The following is a 10081-nucleotide window of genomic DNA, read 5'->3' on the forward strand; positions in this document are numbered from 1 at the left end:
GATGAAATAGGTAAACAAAACACTAAAAGCAAGACAGACTAGGAAAGAGAGAAATCAATTCAATTGTGACAAGGCAAACAATCTTCCTCTCAAACACCAAAATTGTGAGTTTTTTTTTTTTGTTTTTAAAGACAAATGTGTATTATCTTATATAGACTATAAAAAAGAAGCATATACATATTATTCGATCACAAGAAAACAAATTACAATACAAACATACGAGAATTACATACCTTACCCATGAGCACTTAGATCAACTGGTAAGGGGTTGTTCTAGCTTAACCAGAGGTCTCGTGTTCGAGCCCTGGGAACGCAGCAGTATTAAAACTCATGAGGGAAAGCTTTACCGCCCTAGTGGTCCTTACCCGGCTCGAATCCGGGATTAAACCGGATGGTTTACACCAAAAAAAAAATTAGATACCTCTAAACTACTAGATATCGAACTAACCAAGCTAAAATTACAAGCGAAACTAACTGAAACTGAAATACGATATTTCATAAAGGGTTGATGATAATAGTCCTCGAACTGGAGCAAGTCAACCTCCTTTCGTTTAGACCTTTTAACGGCAACAGCATTATCAGTGTAATTGCAAAAAAAAAAAAAAAAACGGTAATCTATCGACATAAACCGATGATCTCTTCCTCGAATTAGCACCAGACCTAACCATTCGACCCCGGCGAATGAAATGCTCCACCTTGCGACAACACTTCTTGCTCGAATTCTCTTTGACTGCAACAAATTAAAACTGAACTATGGATACCTTGCTAACCAGAGATAAATCAGACGAAAGCCGTTTCTTTTTGGCAATATGCGAAACAGCCTCCTCATAACCCAGCTCATCACTCTCATATCCCAAATGCTAATGCTGATAGCGCTCTTCATGGAAAGGATAAGGAATGAGAATTGTTGCTTCCCTTGAAATTTCCTCATAGGGAGTTCCCGTCGAAATAAAATTTGTAAAGATCAGGAGATGAGCCCTTAAGGATGACAAAAATCTTGAATGGAAAAAAAAGGAGATTTCTCCCGAGTAACAAATTCTCATAATCTTGGGACATACGCAAACTATTTTTAGGATGCTTTTCGTTGGAGAAGGAGTATTTTGCAAGTCTTGAGGTAAAAGTATTGGAGGGAATACAAACATCCTTAGCTGGCAAAGTCGGATAAGCTAGGCTCATTAAGGCTTTCATAGTCCAAAATAATATTTGAACCAGTGACAATAATCAATTTTGTGGTGTCCATAATAATGTCATAATCAATCGTATAAGGGCTCTCAGAAGCAATAATAATAGAAGAACTACTTGTGACCGCGGCATGAGTAGGAGAAACATCCTTCACAACCAAAGGGACTTTACTACAAGACGCTTCATCCAATTCGACAAGCATTGCAAAATTATCAACCACATTATCTGCAAGCAAAGGTTTTTTACCTTTTTTGCCTGAGCCCAATGGGTTAAAAGGATAAACTTCCTGTTTCCCTTTAACATTTAAAAATAAGAGGTCAGCCACAGAAAGGAGTTCCCGATTAACATCATTGATATGCGGTTCAAATTTCAAAGCATGTTTAAAGTTAACAAAAGCTTTGGTGAAAAGATTCAAATGCTTAAAAGCCATGCCTCTATAATATAGGGCCTTAACATTGGTCGGGTTAAAAGATAAGACAAAAGTACAGTAACAACTAACAACAAACCCGATGATACTTGAACAACTTTAACTCACAAATAGCTAAATTTAGGACAAGGGAGAGGGAGAGGGAGAGGGGAGAGGCAACGAGCTGGTTATGCACGGATGAAAGGCCTAGGACGAGTTTAACGGGGCTTGAGTGTAGTGACAAACTAGGTAGCACAGACACTCCTCTTAACTAGCTGTCCCGTGTTCGACGCCGTGTCCGACACCCGACACTCGTCGGACACCCGCCTATAGTTTAGACGAGGAATAAAATGTCAAAACAGAGTGGTTAGAAGATGAGTTTAGGTGGAAAATAAGAATTAGTTATAGTCAATTTCAAATTTTACCTTCAATTATGTAAATTTAATATCAAATACATTAAAAAATTAAAATCATACCTTATTTATAACTATTAAATATATATTTTATTAAATTTAAATAGCGTATTCCGTGTCCTAAATTTCATGAGACGCCGTATTACGTGTCCGTGTCTATATTTGTGTCCGTTTTGGTGCTACCTAGGTGACAAACAGCCAAGACGAAATTCCTTTCCCTGAAAAGGGTGTTACCCGGCCCCTGTCTTTCACCAAATGGACATCATGGGAAGTTTAAAGACCGCCGGAGATCAATCTCCGGACGGCCACATCTCCAGCGGAGCGAACAAAACTGGTAAAGCTATTCATTCCCTCATTTCTACTTTATAATTAACTGGAACCCAGCAATTCAAACCTAATAAAACTGCAATTGAAACGTTATTTTTACTTTACATTGAAATCCTTGTAGAACTTATAAGCATAAAAAATCATCGGATTATTTTGCATATTCTCCTCTCTTTATATGCAGAAATTTAATGGTGGATTGAGCTTTGTAAGATACACCCATCAATTGATTTTCATGTCTGAGAATTAGAGATTCTGAGTTTCAATTTAATTTTACTGTTTCTGGTGTTTTAGGGGTTTACGGGTTTTTTGGAGCACAAAGTGTTTGATGAAATTCCGCCATCCCGAAAATTCACCTATTATTTATCTAGGAATACCTCTGCTTGTCTCTTTGATCATATGCGATAAGCCTTAATCTTTCTTATGTTGGCTGTATTTTGAAATTTATTAGAATAGGGAAAATGGATCGCTTCAATTCCCTCCCCCTCTATTTCCTTCATAACTAACTAAACAAGGGATTTTATATCCCCGTTTCCCTCGAGTTTCTTTAATCCAGTTATCCAAACAAGGCCTTAGTTTTAAAAGGCGCGAGGTGCACCAAGTTGAAGATGTGCCTCGTATATATGAGGTGCATTGTCTTTGCAAACAAATTTATACGGCCGAAATATTCTTTTATGTGCCAATACCATATTTGGATTTTAAAGAGGGAAATCACGTGAAGGAGTAAAATTGCATAGTTAAAGTTAAAGTGTTAAACATCCTTCTGAAACCCAGGCTTTTTTTACAAAACTTAAAGGCACAATGAAGGTGCTCCGAAATGTTTTGGGTAGTGCCTTAATGAACCTTAGGCTCCGGTTCCTCAGAGGTAGGGAACTGTCATTTGGACTCAACATTTTAAATATCCTATGTGCCCAATTTGTACACTGTTGTATTTTTATTTTGTTGATGCTTTTTAATGCTCTTTAATTCTATAAGAGATTCATTCTTGTAATTTTTACTGTGACTTCTTAGATGCATATAAGAGTACTGCTTTTTTAACTATCCAGGGTGAGTAATAGTGTTCTAAATACATGAAAACAGGGAATGCAAGTTTGGCATGACTGGCAGGTTCTATTGTCGACATCAAAGTGATGGTATAAATCTCCAGTCTATGTGATATGAAGTGGGCTCTGTAAGCAACCTATTTCGATACTCAATACCCGTATCTTCAGTAATGCTTGTATCTTTTGTTACATTCAAGTAATGGTAGTAAATGGCCTTTTAGTGTAGGAACCTGAGTTGTGAAGGTGTTGAAGGAACAAAGCTTTTGTGAGATCAATGCCAAATTAAAGGATTTAAAGGTACTGTAACGCCTATTACATTGTTTTCCTATTTGCCATTTTTTGAAAAATTATTGTGTTCATTTTAAAATATTACAGGCATTTCATGTACAATTCATAGAACTCCTTTTCATCCTTTTTAATGAAGATTCTCGAGTAGCATCATGAAACCATCAATTTTGCCTCGATCAACTATGAAAGCACACTCCATTTTTCATTAGCAGCTTTCTTCATGTGAAACAGCCTTTTATCCTGTTGGCCATTCTCAAAAGGGTTTTTATCGTCTTGCTTGTACGGCCACTCCTGCAAATAAATGCAGAATAATCTATGTACAGATTGTTGACTCTCTGATGCTAGTAAGCTGGTACCTATCCCAATTATAACTACAACATTCAGAAACATTGAACACCTGAACACTATTTGTACTGAAAAGATTCTACACTCACTTTTTTTTCATATCTTTCAATGTCCTCGCATCTTGCTCAACAAACAATTTATCTTTGAGCTGAACAATCTCAGCAAACAATTTACTTCAAAACAGCAAAATTACTGTCCGAAACAATTGAAATCTTTAAAATTGATTTTCTGTATAGAGCCTTAGGTTAAATTGTTTTACTTCTTCTGTGGTTTACTTTTTTCTAAATGTTCAAACAAAATAAAGCACCCAGTCGATGTCTAAAAATTTGCAATGAAAATGTCTGATTACAGATTTGGCAAGAAAATGTACGTATTATATAGCAAACTGACAAACTCTTTGACAATAGACATTCAAATCATAGATTCTGCAAAAATCTCTGTTGATTTAGGTTAAGAACACAATCCTGGCTTGGGAAAGGGCTATGTGATTTACCGCTTAATAATCCAAATTTCTATATTACAGAATACATTAATATCAGATATCAGTACATACCTTAATCTCGTGACTCATGGCTTAAAGCTAAGATAAAAATGGTGGAAGAACTTTACATCAGCTGGGCTCCTAACATCAAATCTGTTATGTGATTCTCATAGTTAGACATATCCATACCGCCGTGATGTATGGAGCAGAACACGTGCGTGTTTAATCTTCGGCCAATCTTCTCCCTTGTGCTCTCGGCAGCGTTTCATTAGTTCTGGACACTCTGTAATTTCAACTTTCATCAGGGATTTGATATCCTTCAGCCCGTCTGGTAGCATTTTCAGAGCCCGACAGTTCTCAATTCGAAGGTGTTGTAAGGCAGTTAGGCTATTTATCCACTCTGGCAACGATCCCAAGGACTCGCAGGCTGATACAGAGAGGGATTTGAGAGTTTTTACATGCTTGAGCCCATTAGGAAGAGTCTTCATTTTTGGGATTTCTCTGAGCTTCAAATCCTGTAGAGATTTTAAATTTTTCCATGGGGACGGTAGGATGCCTGAGACTGTAAAGGCAACCTGTGCTACTCTACCTTGTGCCTTTGAATCTTCAGAAAGATCAAGTTCTTTGCAGCTGGAAATCTCCAATCTTTCGAGAGAGGATATTTTCCCAATGTCATTAGCTAGTGAGACTATTGCATCACAACTCTCAATCACCAGATATTTCAGGTGAGGCAGGCCTCCTAACCCTTTCCTAACTGGTCTGAAGCTCTCCAGGTCGAGGCAGCCCTTAATTTGCAGGCTTCTGGTGTCAAATCTGCTCTTGAGCCTGCGTGCTTTTTTCTCACATTCTTCAAGCAGCAAGTGATTCACATTTCGCAGGTTAAGGTCTAAAACTTCAGCGAATGAAGGAAACGATGTTAGTTTCGGGCAGTTCCATATCATTAATTTGGAAAGACAAGGGAAGGATCGAGGTTTGGCCTGCTCGACTGTTGCAACTTCTTGCCGCCACCCTTCTAAGTCGTAGAAGTTGTGAAGGGTAAGTTCTCGAAGAGATTGAAAGAACAGGGGATCTTGCACGGGTGCTTGGGTCCCCCCAACTGCTGGCTCTAGTGAAGGCACATCCTCAATGAACTGCACATGAGCCATGTGTCTCAGGGTGAGTTTTCTAAGATGTGCTAATTCACCAAATGGAGGCAGAAACCGGCATTCTCCGCACCCCTCAATGCTGATAATAACTAAATTTGGAAGAGAATGCTTCATATCTTTATTTGCCCAGCTTGGAAAATCGTTTCCTTTGTATCCCTCTATGTGGAGGATTTTGAGCTTTTTATTGGGTTTGAGATTCTCCAGGATCTCCCCATGAGCAGATATTTCTTTCTCTAATGGGACTTGAATATCTGAAGGTTTTTGAGCCCAGCTAATCTTCAACTCAGCTAGGTATTTTTTGGTGATCAAAGCATGTTTAGCCTCAGGTATGCCTGTCATCCAATCTCCTGTCAACTCAATTGCCAGCCGTCCTCTCAACATCTTTAGCTCTCTTAACGCCTTTAGACCAACAGATCCGGTCTGGTTGGAAGATCCAACTACAAACCGACTCAGCGTCTCTAGTTGAGTTAGCTTCCCCAAACCAACTGGCATGCTAGTCAAGCTCTCGCACCCATCAACCTCAAAACGTTTGAGGTTTACCAGTAGTCCAAAGTCGATAGCTAAATGTTTCAGCTTAGGGCAAGAGTTAAGTTTGAGTGTTTGCAAGTTGTACAGTCTTGCGAATGACTTGGGGAGTGTGACTAGACCATCATTCTTAGAGAGGTTCAGATATTTCAGATGAATCTGCCCGCCGATGGAATCAGGCAATTCTTTTACTCCAAGATCATGCAAGTCCAACACCCTGAGCCTTCTATAACTGGATATCAATTGATTGCAGACCGATGTATCCAGCTTTGTTTCATAGTCTGGCTCCTTGAGGAAAACAAGTGTCCGTAGGCTTGAATCACTGAGCAACGGAGACGAAAGTTTCAATGGTGAACCTTCTCGGCAGTTCACTGAGACATGTAATTTGGCAATTCCGGCCGTGAATTTCGAAGCTAGATTGCACATAATGTGATGAATCTTACAGGTTAGAGTGTTCCCCAAGTCATCAGTGCTGACTTCCTCAAATAAGAACCGCCGTGACAACTCCATAAAGTACTTCTCTCCCGCATCCTCTAAACTTCGGCCATCCCCAGGGTTGACAAATCCTTGGGCTATCCAGAGACTAATCAGGTCATGCTTATTGAAAGTATAGTCATTGGGAAACAAAGAACAATATCCAAAACAAGCTCTCAGACGAGTGGGAAGGTCGGAATAAGTAAGATATAAAACATGCTCCATCATGTCCTTACTCAATCTTAGCCCTTCGATAAAAGATAGGCGCTCGTGCCTAGTTTTTCCATGGATAAATCTTGCAGCAACTTTGATGGTGAGTGGAACATGTTTGCAAATATTTGCAATTTCGAACCCTATTCTCTTCATTTCAGGATCGTAGCATTCATCTTGATTTAATGCTAGTGTTCTGAACAATTTCCAAGATTTTTTTAATTTCAAACCTTGTAATGGGTAAGCCTGAACCTCAGGAGTCTCTCTTTTTACAAGATCTGCCAGTTCCGGAATCCGGGTAGTCATCAAAATCTTACTTCCTCTTTCACCTCCAGCTAACAAGTCTCTCAAACTCTGCCATTTCTGGAGACAAACATCATCCAAGATAAGTAAGTAATGTTTCCTCTTAATTTCGTTCCTCAGTCGCCGTTCATATATCTCAATTTCACTCTGATGAGCGCTATTATTAGGCGTGCATGTAGATACACCTGAACTTCGACATCCCAGAAAATCTCGAAATGAACCCTCATCATTTTGGTGAACCAAGGAATTGTGGTCACTAGACTTCTTATTAGTAGAGGAGTCGACAATTTGGCGTATAATTTCCGTTTCATCAGTGATATCTGTCACTGGAATCCACATTCTTAGGTCAAAATGACTCTTAACCTTGTCATCCTCATATAAGTCCTTGGCAAGGGCAGACTTCCCAACTCCGGGTAGTCCAGACATGCAAATGACTGATACATTACTTTCTCCATCTCTAGGTGTTTGCAGCAACATATTCACTAGTCTCTTTTTGTCATATTTCCTTCCAGTCAGTCTGTGTTGAATTGATTTGAAAGACTCATTATGTTGGAATTGTCTCTGCTCAGGCTGGTTAGTGCTGTCGAGTTGATTCGACAACTGCCTAACCGACTCTTTCAAGTCTTCTATAGTTTTTTTAACTCGTCCAACCATGACTTTGGAAGAAACAAGTTGGACGGACGAGTGAAAAAGGCTTACCTCTGGGGTGGATCTAGCCACGGCATTAACCACTTGCCGCACCAAGGGATTCCAGTTTTCCCTTTGATGTTCTCTGTGATGCCTTGCACGCTGATCAGTAGCCAGGATCTGGTCGACTAGGTCATCAGCCTGGTATAACAATGTGGAAAGACTCTCAAGCCGACCACCACTGAGATTGTCAGAGAGTTCACCAGATTGGTTATCCAAAGTTTCATGGCTCCCAAGTATTTGATCTCGCCCTTCTAGGATCGCCAAGTCTCCTGGAGCCCTCCCCCCTATATCTTGCAATCGATCACGTCCTTCTAGGGCCGCCACCGCACCTTGAACGCTCCCCACTACAGCTAACAGATTTTCTAGCTCCTTTTTCAATGCAGGTGGCAGCTCTGCTACTCTCGGACTCCCCAAGGTTTTCTCCAGGTTATCCCATATTACCATTTCTGCTGCCATTTTTGGTAAAACTAATGCTCTGAGCTGGTTAATGAGAATCTTTGTTTGTGAAGAATTGTTATGAGAATTTTGTTGGTAGTCTTTAAGACGTGCAGAGGCTCAAATGTGCATCCCTTATTTTGTGGATCACAAGGAACAAGTAATGCGTTAATTGCAAGAGCTAAACAGCACACAGACGTTTGTATGATTACTTTCGGTCATACATTAAACTGCTATATTGGATTTTTACTCCCATTTTATTAAAAGGATCGATAAGTATGACTCGATTATAACTCCGTTTGAATTTCTTTTCTATTCAACCAAAATACAATTATATCCGTTCTGTTTTTACCGCCTTTGTTTCTATTTTGGGATGATTTAGAGGGTAATACTAATATATGATCACTTTTTTCCTTATCGAATTTAGAGATAGCACAATTAATTTGGGATAATTCTTGGGATATTTTTAGTGAGATAATTGGACAATGAAATTGGAATGGACCTATCAGTATAGGTGAAACATTAAAGGGTAAATTTAGATTTGTACCTCTCAGATCTAAATTAAATTTGAAGTCCATGGCCAAGTAATTACCTCATAAAAGTTTGATTCAATAAGAGTTTCATGAGATAATTAATGACTCAATAATAGTCTGGTTTAATAATAATTTCATGAATTAGTTAACAATAAGTCTTACAAGCCCCCTCCCACTTGCTTTCCCACTTGCATTTTGTGAGATGTTACAAGCTTGTGACGAAATATGTCCGTCACAAATGAGAATTTGTGATTAGTTAATTGGCACTAAGAGCATGTGCACTCATGTGATGCCCCAAATCTTCTCTCTCTTTTCCACATCATTTTCCGCTAATTATTTAATCTACCCTCCTGGTAGCGACAAAACTAGTTGTCGTAAAATACTAGATTTAAGCTACCAAATTAACAATTTATAAGCCAAACTATACTCTAGATTACTCTAAATGATAAAGTAATATAGTGTAAGTAAGGGTCGGTCCCAAGAGAAGGTCTTTTAAGCTAAATACTTGAATTGTAAACTATTGAGTACTAATGACAAGTGTAAAGACAAACAATGGGTATTCACAATAACCAACAATCGATAAACATAGACAAAAGGGGGGTTTTGAGTTGATTGGTAACATGAAACAAAGCAAAATGCAATTTTTGTCTAACAAGCAATAACACAAGCACTTAATGAGCAAGAAAGTTCAATATTTAGATGGACTTGGTGCAATCCTTCCTTAGCAACCAACAATGGTAAAGTTAGACTCTTTTAATAATTCTCCTCTTATTATCTACCCAATACTTCCTAACCAAGATGTCAACATACACAAATTAAACCATCCATGTATATTCTTCAAGTTCAATCAACAATTCATTAAACCATGAACATAAATCAAACAAGAGCATTAAGGGTTGTGCCAAGGTTAGGAGCTAGGACAAATTCTCACAAGATTAAACCATACAAATGAGAAAAGACATGAAATTTCCTACTTATTGCATGAATCCTTTAAACAAAATCAACATACAACAAGCTTGCTTCAACAATCCTAGATAGATTAAACCATTTCTCTAGAATTTGCAATAGTTGGGTAAATAAGTTGCAAGAGTGATCAATTCTAACATTCACCTACTCAACATAAGAATTAAGCATAAGGAAAGATCAATAGATACAATAGAGAAGATTAAGAAAGTCTTACAAAACCAAAGTTGGAAACTTTGGATGAATTACATCAAGTAAAAGGAAGATTAGCCTTCCATATCCTTAGAAAAACCCAAGAAATGAGGAAAGATTAACATCCAA

General features: G+C 38.5%; 1 long non-coding RNA gene across 9 annotated transcripts; it reads left to right on the forward strand.

The window, feature by feature from the left end:
• Window positions 1–2169: 2169 nt before the first annotated feature.
• On the forward strand, window positions 2170–8530 carry LOC141599176 (uncharacterized). Of its 9 annotated transcripts, none has more exons than XR_012523748.1 (7): window positions 2170–2335; window positions 3406–3496; window positions 3590–3665; window positions 4525–6939; window positions 7094–7225; window positions 7656–7845; window positions 7937–8530. It is a non-coding gene; the product is annotated as an uncharacterized LOC141599176 (long non-coding RNA). The 9 variants fall into 9 exon arrangements; XR_012523750.1 differs by having other exon boundaries at window positions 4656–6939; window positions 7601–7845; XR_012523745.1 differs by having other exon boundaries at window positions 7709–8530.
• Window positions 8531–10081: the final 1551 nt, after the last annotated feature.

This window comes from Silene latifolia, chromosome 9 (assembly GCF_048544455.1).
Source record: "Silene latifolia isolate original U9 population chromosome 9, ASM4854445v1, whole genome shotgun sequence".
NCBI classification, from domain to species: domain Eukaryota; kingdom Viridiplantae; phylum Streptophyta; class Magnoliopsida; order Caryophyllales; family Caryophyllaceae; genus Silene; species Silene latifolia.